Source organism: Panthera tigris, chromosome D4 (genome assembly GCF_018350195.1).
Source record: "Panthera tigris isolate Pti1 chromosome D4, P.tigris_Pti1_mat1.1, whole genome shotgun sequence".
Classification (NCBI taxonomy): Eukaryota; Metazoa; Chordata; class Mammalia; order Carnivora; family Felidae; genus Panthera; species Panthera tigris.
Window position 1 is genome coordinate 51,495,926 of NC_056672.1, and position 22,756 is coordinate 51,518,681.

At 36.7% G+C, this 22,756-nt stretch overlaps 1 long non-coding RNA gene across 2 annotated transcripts in view; it reads left to right on the top strand.

The window, feature by feature from the left end:
* LOC122233149 overlaps window positions 1-22,756 on the top strand; it is a 94,920-nt gene that overhangs the window by 49,325 nt on the left and 22,839 nt on the right. The gene's annotated exons all lie outside the window — the stretch shown is intronic.

A 22,756-nucleotide genomic window follows, 5' to 3' on the forward strand; every position in this document is an offset into this window, starting at 1 on the left:
AGAAAGGCCAGAGCATAAGCCACCTTACTTTTGAAAAGTGAAAAGCAAACTTTTACTTAAGATTGCTCTTGATGAAATACCCTAGGGCCAAGGTTAAAAATTTTCAACTTGTTCTACAAAAACAAAACAAAACAAAACAAAAAGTCTCTGGGTTCTCTTTAAGTAACTCTTTGGTAGCTATAAAAGGTATTTTTTAATTTACTATTTTCTTAAGGAAGTGCCTTAGAGCTAGAAGACGCATCTATTAAGAACACAGGAATGATACATTTAAAAAGAGTATGTATAAAGATTTAGATTCAGAAGATAGTGAACATTCTGCATCTGTGGACAATATATAGCTATACATGGAGGAGGAAAAAAAAGTTAATTCCAGTTAAGATCACATGGAAGAAAAGGTGAAACAGGAAGCATAAAACCCAGATCTATTCTCAGACCACTAAATACTTGACTCTACAATCTTTAAAATATGCTTGTGCTTTAAAACTTACAAATGGTCGCCAATGCATCTGTTGCATAATGTTCTGTAGTGCACAAACTAAATAAATTGATCAGTTTTACCGGGATGTAGGGAAAGGAATATCTAGCTAGCTTTCATTAGTTTTTTTGGGGGAGGGAAACTGTATTTGTTTTTTGTTTTGTTTTGTTTTGTTTTGTTTTTAGTGTGTACTCACCACAGAATGAGTACAAAGCACGGCATTATTAACTATTATATATATTCCATGATAGATTAGCATTTTTCCTTTGGACAGCTTTTTCCATCGTTTAGATTGTTGGGGTGTGGTTCATCCCAAATTCCCTCTCTGTCTTGTACAGTGGGGCAACAATCAATCTGTGCTCATTGCTGTGCTATCTTGACACAGTTCACAATGCAAAACATCTGGGGCTACTGATGAGTCCACATATTGCAAAACTATGCATTTTCCCCTGAGGAGTACTTTTCATTATATTTTAAAATAAGAATCACTTCATCTGAATAGACAGCTTACCGATTATTTAACTTGAAGAGAATAAATGAGTGTGTGAACCAGAGAACAGAACCCTCCATTGCGCTACCACATTCACGGTGACAGTAACAAGTGCACAATGTCACCTGTGAAACTCACTTGTGTGGGCCTTAGAGTGCATTTCTGAACTACTAATGCAGGCCACAGGTTTCCTTTTTTTTTTTTTTTTTTTTAATTTTCTTAATGTTTATCTATTTTTGAAAGAGAGAATGAGTGGGGAAGGGGCAGAGAGAGGGAGACACAGAATCTGAAGCAGGCTCCAGGCTCTGAGCTGTCAGCACAGAGCCCCAGAAGGGCTCTAGCTCACGAGCTCTGAGATCATGACCTGAGCCCAAGTCAGACACTCAACCAACTGAGCCACCCAGGCGCCCTGGCCACAGGTCTTGATTGCTTTTTTCTCAAATTTTACAGGAAGATGTTTTTTTCTTTTTCTTTTTCTTTCTCTTTCTTTCTTTCTTTCTTTCTTTCTTTCTTTCTTTCTTTTTTTTTTTTATGTTTATTTTTGGGAGAGAGACAGAGCAGGAGCAGGGGAGGGGCAGCAAGAGAGAGAGAGAGTGAGAGAGACAGAATCCAAAGCAGGCTCCAGGCTCCTGGCTGTCAGCACAGAGCCTAAAGTGGGGCTGGAGGTCCAACCTGAACCTAAGTTGGATGATTAACTGACTTGCCACCCAGACACCCCTGATAGGAAGATGTTTCTAATGCACACATTGTTTTCATCCCCCTCAAAATGCTTTCACCTTTGCAAATCTAGCTAGCACCTGGGTGCAAATGGCACTTTAACCTAAAACAGATTCACGGTATGGAAACACTGTATGATTTTACCATTAACTCTCTCTCTCTTTCTCTGATGCACTAGTTATATGGGAAATTCAGGCAAAATGTGTTTTCATTACCCTTTTTCTTCTCTCTAAACCACTAAAACAAAACCTTAACTTAGCTAACCTCATGCTCATAATTTCTACCCATTCCTTTGTTCCATTCACACAGCCTAATTCAGATGGAATATCAGGGCAAATTATTCTTATGAAAAAATAAGCTTGGATATTTTGATAAAACTGCTCATTATAAATTAAAAGTGTGAGACTTTTGTTAAGCTAATGTTTCCCCTGCAATCAAGGGACTTAGTAGCCTTCTGTACTCTTCCGTGTTCAAATCCAAAATATGACATCACTGCACTTGAGGTTCAGTATTTTATGCACTTTAATCGACATTTAAAATAGACCATTTTGTGAGTGGATATATTTATGCTGTTCAAATGGACACCTTAGAGGCCATGAAATAAAGTTTATAGGAAAGTGAATTTTTATCTATCTTAGGAATAAATATCTAGCAATTGGAATCATTTATCATTATGTGCCAACTCCTTAAAGGGTCGTTAAAGTAGTGGCTGGCATTTTCAAATATGACCTTATTATTATTGTATGTATACATTTGAGGCTATATTGGATGATGGGTTGGTTGTGGTTCTCTTGAAGTTTTTAAATAAATCAGTGGGAAATTAACAGTAACAAATACATCTTTGAAACTCTAATTTGCAAGGTAAGAGTGATTACATTTGAATATATGTGTGTGTTTATATAGAAAGAATCACAGAATGGCTAATCCAGAAATGTCCTTAGAAGGCTTTTATTTAAGTCCTATCATTTTATATATGAGAATACTGAGACTCAAGTCATATTTCTCTTGATCCCTTTTCCATTGTGGTCTGCACTAGGAAGGCATGAATTGGAAAGAAATGCTTTGATGGAGGCTGGGCAACCAGATGCTGGGCTCTTGTAGGCTCTGTGGAATGGATTCCTACAAAGGGTAGGAAGTTAGACTATACAGTATCCAAGGTGTGCATTCCAATTCCAAGATTTTATTTATGCACATTTGGAAATAAATTGTGATGAAGAAGAAAGAGATGAAGAAGCTCTATAAGGGTAGCATGCCAAAATGTTTGAAGCTCTTCACTCAAATAATAGCAAAACAAAATTTATTAATTTTCTAATTTTCCTTTTGGCACTATCTCATACTTGAGAAAAATAAGCCATCAACCCTTTCTTTACCGCAATAACTTTCATAATTACACATGTTATTAAACAATTGGTAAGATAAGAGGCATGAGGTGGATTCCATTTCATTGGCATCATCTAGCTACAATAATGAATGCTGCCAAAAATCACTTCCATTCAGCTGATAAAGCAAAGGCACAAGAGATCTACAAACCAAAGTAGTTAGCACCTGGCAGTCAATCAGTGAAGTTACCATTAAAAGGAGACAAAAAAAATCCACTTAATCCCCTGATACATAAAAAGAAGTTTAGAAGTACTGACATTATAAATATAAACCTCAATACCACTGTACATTGGCAACATCATGAACGTTCTCAATGGTGTTCAAACTCAAATGTTATTGTCAAACAATTTTATATACCAAGGCTGAATTACCTCACAAGAAGTTTGAATCTTTTTACAGTAATTTGTAGGCAAACTGCAGATTTTTGAATGTTGGAGTACAAGAGAATTGATCATTCCTTCCTTGATTCCCCGATTTCCCGAGCTATCTCTGCACCACTAATTCCTAAAAGTCTAGTTTGGAAGCCAGATCCTCCGGCAAACTCTCTCCAGTGGCATTAATGACAAAATACTATACTATGAACCCTGAAGTCACCCTTCAATGAGGGTTAAAAAGACCAGAGAATCCAGGCATCCCTGGGGTAATCATAAAATGAGATGAAAAAGCAGACATTTTCATTAGAAACCCAATATGAGACTGAATATGAAATGCAAACAGGAAAGAGTCATTCTTCTCCAAAACCAAAATGTCAATAATCCCCTTCCTTTATTCATTTGATACGCATAATTTGTTCATCTGCTATGTATCAGGCACTGTATTAGGTGCTGAAGATACAAGAGGTTGGCCAATGACCAAGATGATGGCCGTGTGTAAAGTCCAGGTCCAGAGGAGGACCAGAAGGATAAAAGGCAATTCTAACAAGAATAGGAGAAGGACTGTGCATCAGCATGTAAAAAATTAACTGCATAATATGACAGTAGGTCTCACAGTACTGCTGACAATTTGTATCAAGATACCTGACAAAGAGTTAGAGTGAGAGAAGTAATATACCTTGAATTCTGGCACAAAAGAAAAAATGTATGATGTAAAACTCTGTCTTCTTTTTATCTGGTCCACAATGAAGAGTTTGCTCCTTGTGTGAAAGCTATCCTGGCACCATGGGAATGAACTTAGACCAATGGATAGCAATGGTCTATTCTTCCACCTGCAACTTTAAAAAGTATAAAGTAAGGACAATTCAACTTTGGTGCTCAAGTTAAGATTCATTGACAGGCATTGTCAGTACATAGAGAGATGACAATGTGTTGTCTTTAAGCAGACAATTGCTAAAATGGGGGTATAATAAAAAGCCCTATGAGAACACAAACCCCAGGGCAAACACTCTGCCTACAGGGCTTAGTGAAATCTGCACAGAGAAAATGACATTTGAACTGGGTGTTGAAAGATAAATGAGATTTCGTAAGGCAGAAAAGAAAGCAACACGTATTCTGAACAGAGGAAACCTCATGTACAAAGTCAATGTAAAAGAGAATGGAATGTTCTTTGAAAAATTCATCCTCTTTTGCATGGTGACTTTGCAGAGGCAACTACTGTTCCCAGTTTTTTTGTAAGAAGAGACTGCTGTTTATTTATACTTCGCTAATTTATTCATTTGTACAAATTTATAAAGTCGTTAATATAGACCACGTGATATGTTAGTTCTTGAAGAGAAGACAAAGGGAATATTGGACAGACATCTTCTATCCAGAAGCAAACCATTTAAATGCAGAGGGAAGTTACAGTGTGCAAAGAACACAGCAGGCTTTGGAATTAGAAGTCAGTTTGAGACCCAGTTCAGCTACATACCAGTTGTGTGATCTTATGTTAGTGATTTCAGATAAATGACTCAATTTACTCATCAGTACAGTTAGCACTCTAAAACTTAACATTTCAGGGTTGTTGGGGGTTGGGGGGGAAGAGTAAAATGGATATAAAATGTTTGGTACATAGCTGATACTCAAAACAAACAAACAAAAGTAAGAACAAAACAGTCCCCTATTACTCTAATTGTTCTCAGGAAAGAATTAAATATTATCATAAGATGGTATATAATTTAGTGCCAAAATCAATGGCTGTTCTGGACTGGGCCCATCATGGAAGAGCCAACTGAGGGGTATAACATGGATTGCCCTACGTAAATGACATTTGTAGAGGTATGATAAAGAAAAAAAAAAAAAGGAAATTCCTTTTAGGGAAAAACACAGGTCTCAGGATTCAATTTAGGGGGATATTCTAAAGTATCTTGAAAAGACACATGTTCTGTGGCAAAATGGAGCTGGGGAAAACAGTTTTGTGTTAATGAGTAATGAGTATGTTGGATAAAACACATTATACTATGAAAAACCTTGAAAACCAGAGTAAAGATCTTAGTTACTAACTGAAGGACATTAGGGCATTAGTGAAGGTTTCAAGACATATACCTGTCCTAGAGGCATGATGAAGAGTAAAAAAGCAGAATGCATGACTGGATCCTTCTTAACATGGAGACCTCACATCACCTCTCATCTTATGGTGATCAACCCTGAACTTGCAATCTAAAATAGACTCTCTCTCTCTCTCTCTCTCTCTCTCTCTCTCTCTCTCTGTAATACCATATTATGTAGAAATTTCCTTGCTTAGCTATCTGTTCATTGAAATAGTTCTCTTTTCACACTAGATATTGTCACTTTAGGTTTAGTGCAATATTTCCAACCCTTAGACCAGTACCTTGAACACACAGCAGGCCCTCACCTGCTCTTTTCCTCTCCTTCTCTCCCTCTCCCTCTTTCTTTCTCTCTCCTTCTCTCTCTTTCCCTATCTTTCTACACACACACATACTCACATGCACACAGTAATATTTTTATATTTGCCTGGAAGGAGAAAAAATAGAATCTCTTGCAATAGCACACATATGACCTAGGGAAGTAGAGTATGGGCAATGGATATGCTAAGGAAAGAACACATAGGACTTAACATTCATGCTACCTATATAGACCTAGCATTTGTCAAAAATAATTTTTCATGCCAGTATGTACACTAAATTCATATAATTAAATAAGTGTCTAAATTTGCCAAATCATGACTTTTTGTCACAAATCCATTTATCTGCACGGAAAATAGTCTACCCTCTCTCTCACAATAGTTCACACATGCCAGCTCTCTGCTCACTTGTATGTCATGCTTCCATAAGATATCTTCCTCTAGAAGAGGCCTCTAGACAGGCCTTTCTCTAGAAGGCCTTTCAAGGTCTCCTGTGTAAATACACACTAGGCAGTATTTAATGACAACCCGTTTTTCTGATTAGCATGATAAGGTAGGGTGGTCACATTACTTTTTCTATCAGAGAAGTTACTGTGTAACTGAACTTTTTCACCATAATACTATTAATAAAAACCCTTCTCCTAAGGTGCCTGAATGGTTCAGTCAGTTAAGTTATTTGACTCTTGATTTAGGCTTAGATCACAATGTCATATTTGAGGATCAAGCCCCGGTAGGGCTCTGCGCTGACAGCATGGAGCCTGCTTGGGACTCTGTCCTTTCCTCTCTCTATCCTTCTCCCTCCCCTGCTCCCATGTACTCATGAGCTTTCTCTCTCAAAATAAATAAGTAAATATGAAAAAAAAATTAATACTTTAAAAAAAGCAAACCTCCTACAAGAACAGGATAACTGTGTTATGGTCCATTTTAATTTGACATAATATCTTCAGGGAGCAGGTAGAAGGTAAAGAGAAAAGGAAAGGAATTCACTAGATATAAGTTCAAAGGATAAAGGACCATTCAGTAACTGTATTATTTATCACTATATCCCTGGCATCCTACAGTTTTCCTAGAATAAATGTTTCATTGAATACCTACTGCATTTCCCTGGTAAAGATGAAGAAACTCAATAGTGAAGAAAACAATCACTTGCCCAGGGTGTAGGTAATGTCATACTCTCTTCACTGCACCAGAAAGACTGAGTTGGAGACAGTGAAGACAAACAAATGAATATGTCTTCCTGTCTTCCTCGTTTATTTTGGTTTCAGTCCCAAATCCCAATTACCCATTGTCTGACCTCCCTCATATTCTGGAGCCGGAGATAAACCATGGGGTTTCAGCCAGCATCCCTGAAGAATCGCACTCAATAGGTAAGAGCAGCTGAAGAAGCACAGGGAAGTGTGGAAATATTTCTAAGTGTAATGTAAAAAGAGGAAAAGAAGGCTGGGAAACAAGGACCTTGACAGGTAGCCTGGAGCAATATTCAGAAAGAAAACAAACAAACAAACAAAGAAACAAACAATCTCCCCTTCCAGAGTTTAAGTAATCAGGACATTTTGTATTTTCCTTCCTCAGGCCTGCTATGATTAGTAATATATGTGTGGCACTTGTAAAAAGCAGTAAGCAGTAATACACTGACAAAGAGGAAGTTCTAGGGGTAACACATTTGGTATGTTATTAAAATTTACCCTGGCTTAATCACCGACTGGTGACACTATTCCGTACAGCTGTGTTAAAGAAGTGTTGGATGTAGGTAGATACAGAGGTTGACACTCATTTGTGCAAGAAGGGAGTGGGATCAGGAGGAGCAAAAAGAATAAATCCAACACTATTTTTTCCCCTAAGAAAACACCTGGGCTTAATAGTAATACAGTAAGTAAGGAACAGTGATCTAGCATGCTTAAACACATGCAACATAACACACACTCACAAAACTTAAATGGTGCTACACTGGATAAGAAACTGGTGTTCATTTACAGACTTATGCATACTAATCATATACTTATACCAGAGTCTATATGGTTTTTGAAAGGCTCTATACAGAAGAAATTATGTGGCATCTTGTGGAATAAATCTTTCACATTTGCTAAATGAGGAGAGAAGAATTCAGAGAAAAACCTATTTTCTCAAACAGGAAAATTGTTCTTAACTGCCCTTATCACAAATACTTATGTCAAAAAAAAATCTGGAGCAATAAATGACTCTGCAAAATGCCTGCTTTCCGACTGTGAGAAGGGAAAAGAAGAGTGCCTTTTATCTGGTAGTTCCTCAGTAACCTGCTCCACATTTAGAATATTTTCTCTACTATTAATATTCCTTGCCATAGCTTTTAATAAGCCAACTGCATAGTTATGTAATGTTGATTAAACTTGCCAACATCTCTTATTTACTATGTAGTTATTTCTGTAAACAATCCCATTGTTACCAGTGTAGACAGAACTTAATAAAAATATGAATTTTAAAGATAGTCATATTTTTTATTTCAAATTGCACTTTGGCAGTATATTCATGCTTGATTCTTTAAAGAATTTTCCCTTTGCTTCAACATCAAAGTCATGTTCTCCTTGGCTTGACGGTTGTTTAAAACAATATCTAAATTTACTAACTACAGGTATTGCCTTTCAGATAAATTATATGACCTAAACATGTTTTTTGCAGCCCTAAACCTGATAAGCTGTATCTGAAGTCATCTGAACAATCTAGCAGGGAATGAGAACTTGAAGGAAATTAAGACAACACTAAAAGATATAAAGCTACAAAAAATAGAGAATTGTTTAAGATTGAGTCTTGCCATAATGCAATTACCATTCTGGTAAAAGTATCTTACAGTTAAATTTCATTACAAACTCAGTAATTAAACGTTTTTTGCGTGAAGTCAACTAGTCTCTGACCACGGCACAGTGAAGAGAGATTGACGTTTACGACAATAAGCTATAGCATATTTTTTCAAGCAAATGATGTTTATTGGCCAGAATACTATCCTGATATTAGATGGGCCTGGTGGGTAATTTGTTAAAAATAGCTAAATCAATAATTAATGCACTTTTTTTCTGCATTTTCACTATGCAGAAGTAGGAAAACTAACAGACAATGGAGTGTTTGATATTTGAGGGTGAGCCACAAGACTGAAATATTGTTTGGTTATGATATGCAACACAGAACTGCATTGCTTGATAGAAATGCTTTGAAGGGTGAAGTGAAGTATATCTCTTAAATTTTCTGTTATGTAATAATGCAAATGCATTCTTACCAACAGGTAGCAAAATAAAAATATAAACTTCATAGCAAAGGTCCAGCCCTACACAAATATATTCATGATTTTGACAAAGCATCAATAAAACAATTATTTTAGACTTTGGGTGAACTTAAAGTTATATTCACAGCTTTAAAATATCACTACCTTCAGCATTTTAAATATTCATTTACTTATTTTTGAGAGACAGGGTATGTGCGTGAGCAAGGGAGGGGCAGAGAGAGAGAAGGAAAGAGAATCCCAAGCAGGCTCCATGCTGTCAGCATGGAGGCTGACATGGGGTTTCAGTCCATGAATGATGAGATCATGACCTGAGCCAAAATCAAGAGTTGGACACTAGACTGACTGAGCCACCCAGGTACCCCTACCTTGAGGATTTTACATTTTTTTCTTGGTGTTTACAACACTGGATTTATTTAGAAAATAAGTAAGACCCTGGGAATCCTTTAATGGAATTTTCTGGTAAAAAGAATCACACTATTTTGAGGTAAGGGAAGAAGGATAGTTGACATATTTGTTATTACTGTGATAAATGGAAACTATTATCCCAATATTTTCTTATTGTTGTGAATCACTGATTCATATTGGATTTCTAGCTGCTTACTGACAATTATCAAATGGACAGTGTTGTTTTAAAAGAGCCAAATAACTAAGTAATAAAGGGTATTTTACTTTCAGTAGGCTAAACAGTATAACTTTTTACTTAAGAGGGTTCATTGTTTGCCCAAATTAGAGCCTCTAGCTTCATGGCTGTCCTTAGCTCCATCTCTAGGAAAAGAGAATCCAAAGTTCCCAAATGATTCACCTTCCCAGTCCATGGTCAACTAGAAAGAGGTAAGCACCTGCTGCTGGTCAGGCTGAGTGCATGTACTGAAACATCACATAGAACTAGGTCTAGAACTGATGTCATGGTTAACTTAGAAAGAGTAAGGTCAATTTGTGGAGGAAAAGGAAGAAGGCAGCCCACAGAAGACTGGAACAACCAGAGAGAAGACAAAGGAGAAACTATGAACTTCCTTAGAATTAAGAAATGTGAGAGAGCAAACATGTTCCTTGAAATATTCCAAATAAATAAACACCAGATATCATACAGATTAAAGAGTATAAACAGGGGGTTAAACAATTACACACACACACAGGAGAGAACAACAACAACAAAAAAAGATAACTAAAAACAAAAATAAATTAACCAGTTCGTCACCAAATATGTTTTATTATCTAGGCCATAACTCAAATAGAGATGTATTTCAGGGATAGTTTGAGGCTATAACAGGCAGAACTACAGGTCATAATATGGGGAGAGGGAAGAGAGGGGGTGAGATATCTCAGTTACCTCATCTCTGTAAAGAAAAGATGGGAAGTGCACATCGGTAATTTTATATTTATTTGTATTTTACTATAAATCTTTCAGCCCAAATAATTGTAAGATAAGCTAATCAGCAAGGATTTGCATTAAACCAATTGAAAGCTAATGATGAATCACTCTACAAACTCCAAACACAATGAAATATGATCATAAACATACGATTTACTTTTAGCCTCAAAATGATATGGGAATTAAAATGAATAAAGAAAAGACCGCACTGCCAGTTTTGTTTTAGATAGTAATTATCCAAATGAGCTTTATGTTATGGTGTCGCTATGTATTGGATTCTACAGCTAATTGCACTAGAATGAAAACTTTGTATAAATATATGGTGACCAATCCCGCAGTTGAACACCCTCTTAATAAAAGAAACAACTACCCCTATCCAGAATATTTGAAGATACCTCAAATGACTTAGGGGGAATTATTTCCATGGTGGGCACATCACTGGAGTGCTTATTAAGATTTAGAGTAGCAGGAAAAGTTAAATTTTCTCTTCATGTGGTAATAAATTCTTTCTCCAGTGAATGCTGGCTTAATCCACCTAGTATATAATGGGACTCTACGACAATTATCTTCACAAAAGTAGGAATCCAATATCTTTACTCCCATAATAACAGTAATGTCAGCTTTGGACAAAAGAATAAAAAAGGATATGACACAGAAACAACAGCAGCAGCAGCAGCAGCAGCAACAACAATATAATAGTGTCACTGAACTGATTTGGACAAATAAAATGACAAAATTCACAGGAATGATAATTTTTACTTTTTAAGCCACTCGGGTTACCTGTATTTTAGTCACTTGTTTGAATAACACTACAAGGAGCAGGATTATTAAAGATCCTTTAGTAGACAAAAGCCTATTGTTCACTTAGAGAATCTTATCCTTTAAAGGAATTTATATTCTATCCATACTTTCCATGGTCTGCCTAGTCTCACTCTTTTTCACACACTATTTTCTTCATTTTGTGGAGTGTTATTACTTCATTCCAAGTAAATTTGGGACTTTTCCACAATCAGTCTAACCCCTAAGTTTTACTATGTTGCATTCTTATATTACAACCCAAGAGACTCCTTATGTTTGCAGATTCCCATCTACACACATACAAGTAGGAAGCTTCCAGAAGCTCCCACAAAGCAGAATCGTTCCATCCCTTGTTTGTCCAACTTACAGAGAGAAGAAATATGACACATGAGAACAGGAGACATTCCAAATCATCCTAGTAAAATATCCCTTCCCTTTTCTACTCAAAGTGTGTTTCTGGGATCAGTAGCATAAGTACCTCTTGGGACCTTGCTAGAAAAACAGAATCTCCAGCTCCTAGATTTGGTCCTTGGAATCTGCATTTCTACAGGATCCCCAGGTGATTCACTTGCATGTTAAAATTTGAGATTCACTGCTCTACACTCAGAATTCCCAAGTTCTTGGCGGATAATCCACCAAAAATATATATAAAATAATTCTCACCACCCTACTCCTCAAAACCTTACCACCACCCCATGAACAAACAAGCAAGCAAACAAACAAACACAAAAACAAACAAAACACAGTATCAAACTTATTGCTGTGAGTGGAAGATTTTGATCCACAGTAAGTTTATGTTACACCTCAGGGAAAACATTGAGTTAGCTATGGGAGGTTAGTTTGTTCATCCACAGATCAATACAAGCAGGAACAAGCTCTCCTAAGTGGAAGACACACATTAAATGACTTTATTTTTAATTGCTGCCTCACTAGACAGTATTGCACTGACTCCTTTGCTTCCTAAGATAGCCTGAGCATTCAGTTCTTTCCAGTTATTAGCAGAGTCCCTCTCTCATTCTTCTATAAATAATAGCTATCTGCTCAATGCTTCTTCTCTGACTCCCAATAAGATTTATGCCGACAATGTAATTATAAATATCCTTTGCTGTCTATATGACTTCCAGGGGAGATAGATGGACTGACTGGACATTTTTTATGTGTGTGAGTGATGTGACACTTAAGGCAAAAGGCTAAAGTTGTATCAATTAAATGCAAGGATGTAACATTTCTCCAGGAAAAGGAGTCTAGCTTTGCTCTTCATGATAGGTTCATGAAGGCAAGGGCTGTGTGTCAAGTTTGTTATTGCTGTATTTCCACATAGTCCTAGTCTAGTCCTAGATATTCTGTATCTATGCCCTGTAAGTTATTCTATTTCAGGGTTACTTTGTTAGAGCAACTTACCAAAAATGCAATCTTACCAAACTTACCAAAATCAATGCAATCCCCCTCTATCAACTATTTACAATAAATCTAAAGATTTACATAAACATCTGGATAACTTATGACACAGTAACTTAGGTTTCTGGATCTTTGTTCTCTTATTTCTAATATCAAGAAGTGAACATAAAAGGAGGAACAGTCTAAGACCAATGGAGTAAAGCAAGGTGACACAGTTTTAAAAACAGCCTTGGACTCAGGTATAAGACTCCTGGAAGCAAGAAATGAAAGGTAACTGAATGCAAAGCCTTCATTAAAGCATCACAGAAACTAAAGCTAAGACTTGGGCTTGAGGTCCCTTGTTAAATTATCAGGCTTTGAATCTTATTTCGTAACTCCTAGCTAGGTGTTTTCTACCTTTGTAATGTTAATTTAGTATTTACTTTTACCCAATTAATATATGCAGTAGTCAAATTGTACTATAAGACTCTCTCTTTTTTTTTAACATTTATTTATTATTGAGGGACAGAGAGAGACACAGCATGAGCAGGGGAGGGGCAGAGAGAGAGGGAGACGCAGCATGTGAAGCAGACTCCAGGCTCTGAGCTGTCAGCACAGAGCTCGATGCGGGGCTCGAACTCACAAACCGCGAAATCATGACCTGAGCCGAATCAGACGCTTAACTGACTGAGCCACCCAGGTGACCCAATGAACATCAGTCTGCTTCCCCGTAACACTCCTTCTATCTTGAGTGCTATTCTTTCTAGGTACCTCTTTAAACTCTGTGAATGGTTTCTTCTGAATTTTATCTCCTTATTTCTAAATATTATAAATATACATGCTTATTTATTGATTTTTTTTTTCAGTTTCTATCTACTGCTGTCTTACTATGATAGGTTAGGACTTAGGTCACTGACACAAACACACACTTGCTCTCCTCTATCCCCATATTAAGTGTTTACATTATTATGACTACAGAAAAAAAAAATGCATGACAGAACCATGTAGTATGGTGTATATTTCCTTTCTTCCCCAGAGTTAACAATTGACCTATTTCATGTTTGTTTAGTTTTTTTTTATGTAACTATAACAGTTATTTCTCAAATATTCCACCATTGGTTTAAATTTTCATTCAACATATTCAAGCAACCTTTCTTTTTCATTCTTTTTCTTCTGCCTAGCACTCTTAGAGAACTCTGTTCTCCTACCCTAATCTGTACTGAATCCTCTAGACCTGACACTCAGCTATTGATTTGGGGCTTCCTGTCATCATCACCCTGAGAATTCTCTGTTCTGTGTCCAGTTCTCTTTGTAGTGATTTCTATGCCCTCCTCTTTTTGGATTTATTCCTTGGTTCTGGTAAAATACTTTCCTCAATATCTTTTTAAGAAAGAGACTGAAGGAAGTAATTTTTTAAAAGATTTTTTTATAACTGAAGAGATATTTATTCTACCTTCTTATTTGATTGACAGTTTGGATAGCAATTCAAATTCTAGAAAATGAGATCATTTTCCATAAGAATCTTGAAAGCACTGGTCCATGATTATTTAGCTTCAAGGATTGTTTTCAGAACACTAATGCTATTGTTTTATTAAGGTATAGTTCACATGCCACAAAATCCATTCATCCTCTTAGAATGCTCATTTCAGTGGTATTGATTATATTCAAAAGGTTGTGCAACTCTCACCACTAACTCCAGAACGTTTTCATCACCCAAAAGAAATTCTGCTTTCAATTGAATGCACCTGCCCTTGGCCATGCCTGATCCTTGAGAACAGAGCATCTGTAGTAAGTTGTCTCTAGAGTCCACCTCCAGTTTATGGTGGGATATCAGAAAGGTATTTACCGGCTATGTGGGGTGAGAGATCATGATCCTGCTTCTAAAAACTTGCTTCTTAAAAAAGACTCTCAGTTGATTTTCTTGAATACCCCATTGCACCATTTCCACCCTTCAGCAGTGTCAGGCACATCTACTCGTTGAAACTTTCAAGTGTTCTGTAGTATAAAATCCTATTACTGAGAATGCCTGCCAGAATTTCCTCATTCACAATTTTCTGGACACCGAAGTTAATTATCAAGAATCCATCTGTTTTGCTGGTTCCAAATTATTTTCGCTGTTGTCTTTTCTTGAGTATTTTTTCCTTAGCCATTAAAAAAAATCTTTACCATCTTTTTAGTAAGGTATCAGGAGCAACCGGAGAAAAACTCATGTTTATACAGTAGCCTAAGAAGTTCATTCTAGTATGCATGTGAATCATGTATTATTCACTGGAATTGTGTATGCGGCCAAGGAGAACGGCTTTATAAGTCTAGATAACCAGTGCTAAGGACACATGTACACACAATTCAGAAACAAAGAAACAAAAGGTGAGGAAATAATTCTGTAAAGTAATTAGGAAAATAACTAAACAGACAATGTACAAAAATCTTTAAAATCTACAATCCAGTCATATATTTGAGAGTAAAGATAACTTTCAAATTTATTTATTGACACCAAGGTTAGACACCAAAGAGGTACTAGAACTTTTAACTAAAATATACATTAGGCATTTGGAATTGATATTTCTGAAAACAGAACATTATCACTTAGATATCCATAGTCACTTGCAGCTGGCATAACTTTGAATCTATCTGGGTCATATAATCTTCAAAAGGTAGGCTAAGTTTCAAAAGCTCCTAAAGCTATATCCCAGAATTACTTTTTTAATGTGACAGAATTTTATATTTATTTTAAAATTGATCTGGTACCATAACATATGTCAAGCGCATTATCACAAATGGGTGGTTAATGAATATAATTTATGATAATTAAATGATGCACTGAACCTATTGAAATGTTCTCATTTTTCAGTTTATATGAAAATAGAAAAGTGTCTGTAATTAGCCTATTTTATTAAATAAAACAAGTTTCACATCATGATTTTTTTGTACAAATTTAAAATAGGGAGGATATACATTTCCTTAATCATAAGAAGTCTCTAAGATTCACAAACTTTTGAAGTACTGGAAGTGAAAGATCTACAAATCATTAAATGTATGGGATAGTCCCAGGATATCTGACTTTGAGCCTCCAAATTTGCTGTCAAATGCTGGGGATGCATCTGATACAATGCAGAAGTTTTATCTCATTATGTGTGATTTTTTTTTTCCCCAAAAATGTTTGTGACATGTTTTGGGATTGAAGGGTGGTCTACAATGTATTCTAAAACGGTGGTTGTATATATATGTGGTTGGACTAGATTATTGTTTGTATGGAGTTTTTTTGGTAAAAATTTTAATTGTAAGCAATCTCTCCACCCAGTGTGCAGCTCAAACTCACAACCCTGAGATTAAGAGTCGCATGCTCTACCGACTGCACCAGCCAGGTGATCCTACTGTTTGCATGTTTTAGGATAGACTGTATGTAAATTAACTTGCTTCTCAGAGATGAAGAATGTAAATTTGTAAAAGTCTGGTTTATAGAAAATATTTGAGTGAAACATTCAAGAACTAAGCAATATAGCCTAGTAATAAAGAACACTAAGTCTAGGAAAAGAATACTGAATTCACAGAACTTGGGTGATTACTGAATTGGCTCTAAGCCTCAGGTATCACTCAACAAATATTAATTAAATACCAATGTTTCAGGCATGGTTCTGGGCACTGGTTAGTAGTAGGTAAGGAGAAAATATCCTTTATCCTAAAAGAGGTTATGTATATAGTTATATACACATATAATTCTCCCTCCCATGTCTTTGCTCTTACAGTGTAAAGGCAGAAGAGAGAGAATTATTAAGAGGTTACTAAAATAACTCGGATGAGAGATGATGATGTCCTAGACCAAGTTGGCAATAATGAAATTAGTATGTTCTGGTCTCATTATTAGATACTGGCTATATTCTTGAGGCTGAACTGACATGTTTTTCTGATAGATTAGATGTGAAATATACTCAAGAAAGAGACAAATCAACAAGGACTCAAAGATTTTGCTCCAGGCACCTAAAAAACAGGGTTGCCATTAACTAACATGGGCTAGACTATGTGAAGAGAATGCTCAATATAGTGAAAGGATATTAGGATTCACTTTTGACATATTGAATTTTATGTTAGGTGCCTATTAGATATCCAAATAAACCAAATGAACCTTTGAAATAGGTATATTTGGAATTTAGGGGAGAGATCTTGGCTAGAGATACAAGCTTGGTATCAGAAAGCAGATGATATCTGAGAATGCAAGACTGGGTGATATCATCAAAAGTGAGAGTGGCGAAGAGGGAAGGTGAGTGTGGGGGGGGAGGACAGGTGAAGGGGATCAAGAGTGGATTTACCATGATGAGCCCTGAGCAATGTACAGAAATGCTGAATCACTATATTGTACACCTGAGATTACTGTAACTCTGCATGTTAACTATACCGGAATTAAAATTTAAAACTTAATATTATTTTTTTTTAAAGAGGTGAGTGTGGTGAATGAAGAGAAAATGTACAAGGAACGAATCCTGGGCTACCCAAAAGTTGAAGGGATATGAAAAGGGACCAGGAAAGGAACTTGAGATGGAATAGCCAATGAAGTAAGAAGATAACCATGCAAATGTGTGTCCTGGAAGCTGAATGAAGGAAGAGGGAATGACTCAGCTAGAAGCTCAAGTAAAGTAAGGGCTAAACAGTGATCACTGGATTTAGCAACAGTGACCTTGACAGGAGCAGTTTTGGCTGAGTGGTAAGGGTTAACACCTGATTTCAGCAGGTTCAAGAGAGAGAGAATTTGAAGGCAATAAGTATAGATGATTATTTCCTAGAAATGTGTTGTTAAGGGAAGGGAAAATATAAGGTGGTAGCTAAATGGGGCAATTTGGGCCATGAGAGATTTTTTTTTTCTTTTTAACGGTTGAAATAATAGCATGTTACAAGTCAGAATGATATATAAGAATAGGAAAAACTGATGATGCAGGATAAAGAGAAGAAAACTGAAAGAACTATCTTGAGTAGGAAAGAGGGGCTAGGTTCCAGTGACTCACGAGGGATGGTGGCCTTAGCTATTCCTGTGGAGGCTTCACCAATGCAGCAGGAAAGAAGGAAGAGAGCAGAGCACGGCTACTTGTTGTTCTGTGGCTCTGGGAACTGATGGAGTGTTTCTTGTGATTGCATGTATTTTTGCATTAAAATAGGAATTAAGGCCACTATTCCAAAAACAGAGGTGTCATTGGTTTGAGGAGAGAGAGGAAGGAGAGTATGAACTAGTATTCTCAGGAAGTAGAATGGATTCACTTGAGGTTGATGAAGAGAAAGCTAACCTGAAATGAGTCAGTTTCAACAAAGAGCTCTGTGCTCTCTTCCAGCCACATTCACCTGCACAGTTGTAGGCACAGAACAGGTTGAAAAGTGGCTTTAATCAAGGATTTTTTTTTTCCAAATGAAGCAAGCAAAAAACAAGCAGGTGGAGGCATATAAGAAAAGTAATTATAATGGTTGAATATTGAATTTATGCCACATGAGAAGAAAAATGAGACAAGGAATGGGAGGCACAGGAAATGCTGATATGATCAGTGGGTTTTGGGTCAATTAGGGATCAAAAGATTGCTAGGCAGAAGGAGAGAAGTTGGCAGTCAGAAAGAGGAACACATAAAACGGAGATTATGGAAAAGCTGTATTCATTGGTAATAATAAAGTTTATATCATAACCATGATTTGCTACAACATTATGGAGGGCAAAGTCACTGGGAGGGAGAAAGGTCAAAGAACTGAGAGATTAGGTTATTGAAAGGACAGTCCACATATTTAGGAAATCACTATGAATAATAATAGGAATAGCATTAGATAGAGTGACAGTGAGCCAGGACTTACATCTTTTAAGAAATTAGGAGGAATGACCAGGTGGCAGTGATGAATAGAACAATGAGAGGCAACAGTATAGCCCAGAGGCATAAAGATTCAAAGCTTAGTGTTTTTAGGGAAGATAGATGGGTTGTGGCAATATCAATAAGAAGCAAGGAAGTGTCTATACCCATCTAAGTCCAGTGGTCCGAGGAATGTGAAAGTGAAACATTCACCTCTTGAGGAGGACACACAAAGCCTGTGTTATCAAGGGAGAGGCAGGTGGCAAATGAGCCAAGAAAATCAAAGTGACCAAAGGAAATGTTCTGGAAAGGGTAAGTTACTCAACATTTTTCTGGTGACTGTGAAGCAAAAGTATCAGGGTTTCAAGAGCTGAGCAGTGAGAAAGGGAGTCAGGGAGGTGTGCAGTGATGTGTGGAGACTACAGTTCCAGAAATGGCAGTGCTGGTCATAATTGATAATTTCTGCATCTATAAAGTGGAAGTAATAATACCACCTATGTGGCAGGGTTGCTGTGACGAGTAAATAGGATAAAGTTGTGAAGCACTTAGCCAAAACTATTAGCTAGCATCATCATTGTCATCCTCCTCCTCCTCCTCCTCCTCCTCCTCCTCCTCATCATCATCATCATCATCATCTTCATCAGTCTAACAAAGACACTGAGTCCATTAGGAGTAAGCCACACTACTTTCTAGGAATCAAAAATTTCCTTCTAGAAATGGATCTCTGAAATTACAATGTAACCTGATAAGGAAATATGAACCATGGCAAAGAAAAAATCATGTAGCAAACAACTTTTTTCAGAACAATGACAGCTATTTTCTTTCTTACTTTACAACTTAGGTTTATTGACTTTGTTTCAATGATTCTATGGTATTTGACATGTTGGTGCTTTTGATAAAAAGATGAGCAGAATCAAAATGACATTTTACATGTCAGCAGAGAGAAATACAAAAGAGATTTCAGATTCACTGATTTTTCCCCCCAAATCGTCATAGGTTCCTAGTTTCTTTTCAGAAGTAACTCCTTCATCCCAAGTTGGCAGTTAGCATTTCCACGGAAAATGTCTTCTGAGCTGAAATCTATTTTCTTTCACAAAATGGAGAAATGTCCCCATTGTTTGATATGGTCTACCAGGAATTTTTTGCAATTTAAATTTGTATTCCCAATCTCTTTTCCCAGAAAGTCCTGTTTATTCCCCTTTTACCCCTCCCTTGGCTCTCTCACTAGAGAATGTCCTTTTTGCAAATAATTCTGCAGTCTAGTATAAGTCTGCTCTGTGTTAATTAAAGTGGCATCCAAATCATTTGGGGGTCTAGTTCCCATATATGTATTGCTTTAGTCTACTTACATTTAATTTCCCACTCAGCACTAGCAGTAGCCATATCACTGGCCATGAAGGCACTCACAAGATTAATGAAAGTGGATAAAATAAATGGAGTTGTAATTCGGGAGGACAAGCTAAACATCCCCACTAAGCAGACACTGCCAAAACTAGCAGACTGTAGCTCATCTCTTATTGAGCCATGACAGTAAACATTCATCAACTGAAGGAAAATAATATGTCAGCCTTAAAATGATATCTTACTCTGCATAGAGACTGGAATGCTCTGACTCGTCTTTCCTAATTAACTGTAAATAACAACAGGGTGATGTTACAATGGATACACAGCTATTTTTCAGGCAGTTCTAGCGCATGAAGTATGCCCTCAAACTGCTTGATGAGATAGAAAGCCACACGTAAAAGCAGATGGACAGCTAATAAGCTGTTCTGTAAGGTTGGGCAATATGGCATGATTGGCTAGAGATGTTACAATCCCATTGAACCTCTCTCAGAAACAGGCAGTAAATCTGAATCCTAATTACAGCAGCCCGGCTCATTTCCTAATCAGACTGCCAGATAAGAAAGAATCCCATTTTGAAGCATTAGCCCTCAAAGTCAGCTAACAACCAAGTGAGAAGCTTGAATCTTTGGTTTCTGCCATATTAACCATAGCTTTTGTCAACGGCAAGGCCTAGAGATTTACAAGCCAACAGCAATGCAAAGCTGCTCAGGATGGGTGGAGGCAAGCTGGTAAGCCTTGGTGATTTTCACTGAAACCGGACAATCTCAGCAGAGAGTATATTGACCAAAAACGTACACAGACTGACACAAGGAATAATGTAGGTAGAGTCCAACCATGATCCAAATCGGTAGACAGTTTTCAAGACTACTCAGATTTTAAAGATTCTGTCCACTTGTCTCTATTTGCTTCTGTCATATGATGTGATCTGATTTAGGGATGCAAAAATATAGTCTCAAAACTATGGGATGCTGGAGACATGCAGATACTATTTATGGTAATCTAATTTCAGCCATTTTAGAGTTGCTCTGCAGTCCACATTGTGTCCCCTTGTTCACACATTATAGCCCACATCATGTAATTTCTACCTGTTAACATATGTTTCACCTTTGGTTGTAAACTCCTTCCAGGCAGAAGCTACATTAATAATGTTCAAATAAAGAAACTGTGTTAGACTTTGGAGGTGTAGATTATACAATAATAATAATAAAATAATAACAATAATAATAATAATAATAATAATAAAACTGGGTCTCAGATTTTAGGAAGCTACATGTCTATTAGAAAAGCCAGAAGTAGGGGCAACTGGGTGGCTCAGTCAGTTGACAATCCCACTGTTGGTTTCAGCTCAGGTCATGATCTCATGGTTCATGGGTTTGAGCCCCATGTCTGGCTCTACTCTGGCAGTGCAGAGCCTGCTTGGGATTCTCCCTCTCTCTCTGTTTCTCTCTCTCTCTCTGCCCCTCCCTGCTTGCACTGTTTCTGTCTCTTGAAAGAAAGAGAGAAAGAAAGAAAGAAAGAGCTAGAAGTAGGCAAAAATAAAATGCATGTATATACATATGCGTATACATACGTATATAGGTGTAATGTGTTTATTTTATAATTAAATACATATTCATTGCAAGAAATCTGAAAAATATAGGCTACCATTTACAGTAAAATAATTTGTAATTACACAATCCTGACTTAAACATGGTTAAATTAAATTTTCACATATAATGGTTTACCTTTTCAGTAAATATAGGAGACATTTACATTTTAACAAAGAATATTATATGTATATATAACTTTTCTTACCTAGCAATATATTGGTCCATAACCTTTCTGATTTCCCTCTAGAATATAAATCCAAAGTCTTGTCTCTCTCTTTCAATAGTGTATTTAAAGCAACTGGCAGACTGCCTTGTATATAGTGAGTGCTTAGACCAAAATCACTCATTATTTGTCTACAGTTAGGTCGTCTGTACTCTCAAACAGAAAGGATTCCAAAAGTTGTCCAAAAGAAACATCAGGGACAGATTTTTGAGAACCACAAATGCCTAGAAGAAAGGTCTGGATTCTGTAAGGTTAAATTTATCTATCATTTTTTAATATAAATGATTTGATCACTGCTTTATGTTATTGCCAATAAAGTATCCTACCAGCTTGCATTTTTCACTTTTTATTTCTGATTAATCTATGGTAATAAGAATGTAAGTGACATTTTCAAAGATATTTGTGAGAGTGGTGGTAATTTCAGAGGTAAGCCCAATTTTGTCTCTAACGTAGAAGAAACTAACGACAAGTATGAAATCATGTTGGGTAGCATATCCACCAGGTAACTTATCTGGAGCAAAAAAAGGACTAACTAAAACTTACTATCTTTAGAGATCTATTTTTAAAGTCTATTCATAGAGTCCCAAATTCCAGAGAATATCTGCACAGCAAAGGGCAAGGGGCTGGGGTGGGGGGTGGAACTTGTCATTGTTGCCAACTCTTTGAGCTCTAGTTCTCCTGCGACTAGGAAGCGTAAAACCTCCAAACCAAAAAGCCACAAGAAGAAAATAGCACTTTATGATATTGTCTCCTAGTCCTCATGTGTTTTAGGCATCGGTGATTTCTTCTCAGCCTCCGGATTCAGGTACACTTCCATTAGAATCATAATATGTTAGAGCTGGAAATAACCTTAAAAACCAGGACTCTGGGAAAGATCAAAAACAGTAATAAGTATAACTAGTTAAGCCAAGATCTGAATTGCTTAGTTAGAAAATGTACCGAAAATGTTTAGTGCATTTAGAGATGACATGGGGCTATGTGAGCCACATTGCCAAGAATTTGTCCCTTGGTAGCAAAATATAAATGCTTTATTTGACTTAAATCAGGGAAGTGGATCATAAACAGCACTTTAAAAAGACAATGTAATAGAATGCCAAACTGAGGGTGCACCGTAAACAAGGTAGTACTTTTTTTCAGATGTGTG